The 1,759-nt window shown below is 49.9% G+C and overlaps 1 pseudogene; it reads right to left on the reverse strand.

Annotated features, from left to right (window-relative positions):
* Positions 1-702: 702 nt before the first annotated feature.
* Positions 703-1,759, reverse strand: part of LOC107571848 (uncharacterized) — a 2,680-nt pseudogene continuing 1,623 nt past the window's right edge.

Here is a 1,759-nt window from a genome sequence, read left to right on the forward strand (position 1 = left end):
TTGAGTGAACGGGGATGGAATGGCGTTAAATGGGTGGTTCCGAGGTGGGAGTGTTCGGAGGGATGGGTAGGGGCATGACGGAAGGAAGGGCAGGCATGCGAGAGGTAGGAGGAAAGATAGCTGCCGGGACCGCTTGCGGAGGCGTGCTCACGCTTGGGGTGGCTCCGGGAGCGGAAGAGAGGGGGGGGGTGGGGGCGGCAGTGGGGAAAGATGGAAGGGCTCCTGCGGGAGCGGGCACTGCTGCGGCAGTGGGGAAGTGTGAAAAAGCTACTGCGGGAGCGGGCACTGCTGCGGCTGTGGGGAAATATGGAAAAGCTCCTGCGGGAGCGGGAACTGCTGCGGCAGTGGGGAAATATGGAAAAGCTCCTGTGGGAGCGGGCACTGCTGCGGCAGTGGGGAAGTGTGAAAAGCTACTGCGGGAGCGGGCACTGCTGCGGCTGTGGGGAAATATGGAAAAGCTCCTGCGGGAGCGGGAACTGCTGCGGCAGTGGGGAAATATGGAAAAGCTCCTGTGGGAGCGGGCACTGCTGCGGCAGTGGGGAAGTGTGAAAAGCTACTGCGGGAGCGGGCACTGCTGCGGCTGTGGGGAAATATGGAAAAGCTCCTGCGGGAGCGGGAACTGCTGCGGCAGTGGGGAAATATAGAAAAGCACCTGCCGGGGCGGGCACTGCTGGTCTTGAGTGGATGGGGCTGTACTGACATTTAAAGGGGTTGGCCGATGAGGGTTCGTTGAGCTTACTTGATGTGGGAGGGGTCAGATCGAATGTAGCTCTTGAAAGCTTCTGACGACCAGCGACCGAGTGCTTGTATCTGCTGCTGGGAGAGGCCTTTTTGGGCCGCTGTGGTAGCCGCGCCAATTCGAAATGAATGGCTGGAAAAATTATCAGCTGGGGTACCGGATAGGAGCAGAACTGACTTAAGGTGCTTTTGAAACCAGAAACGAGTGACGGGACGGTTGGAATCATCTGTAAAAAGGGGGTCGGATGGGAGTTTGGACTGTGATTTCTTGAGCTGGATGAAGGCTAGGAGGGCCTGGTATGGTAGTATAGGTGATTGGAGGTTGAAAATGAAAATGAGATGGCCTTTCCTGGTCTGGTCTGTTTTACTTTGCTTGATGAAGTAAGAGATGGTTTCATCATCCAGCACCGTTAGATCGGAAATAGTGGGGTGGGTATTTGGGTTGAAGCTAGATGTGATAGTGAGCTCAGAGCATCTGAGAAAACCAAAGAAAGCCAGGATGAACATAGCGTCAAGCGTGTGGGCGGTGTGAATGGAATGATAACCTCTGCGGAGGGTAGAAATACACGTGTGGTGTTGGGGGATCAGAGAGATGGCTTTGCCTCACCTGTAGCTGGAGCTGTGCTGGAAATGCTTGCCAGGCATGGTGTGTATCTGTTTGCATTTTGGCATATGTTATTATGTTTGCATTTAAAAGGTAAAATGTTTCATAAACGCTGCTAATTCTACTGAATAGAGTATTAAATATCCATATATGTCAATATATTAAATATATCCTCTAAAGATGAATGTACGCTACCGTTCAAAAGAAAAAAAGGGAAATAAAAGTGTAATTCTCATTAAGACTGCACTTATTTGATAAAAAATACAGTTAAAACTGTAATATTGTGAAATATTATTACAACATAAGTGTTTTCTGTTATATTTTAAAATATAATTTATTCTTCTTGTGGCAAAGCTGAATTTTCAGCAGCCTTTACTTCAGTGTCACATGATCCTTCAGGAATCATTCTAATATGCT

The sequence above is a fragment of the Sinocyclocheilus grahami genome, unplaced genomic scaffold (assembly GCF_001515645.1).
Source record: "Sinocyclocheilus grahami isolate Dianchi unplaced genomic scaffold, SAMN03320097.WGS_v1.1 scaffold1661.1, whole genome shotgun sequence".
Taxonomy (NCBI): Eukaryota; Metazoa; Chordata; class Actinopteri; order Cypriniformes; family Cyprinidae; genus Sinocyclocheilus; species Sinocyclocheilus grahami.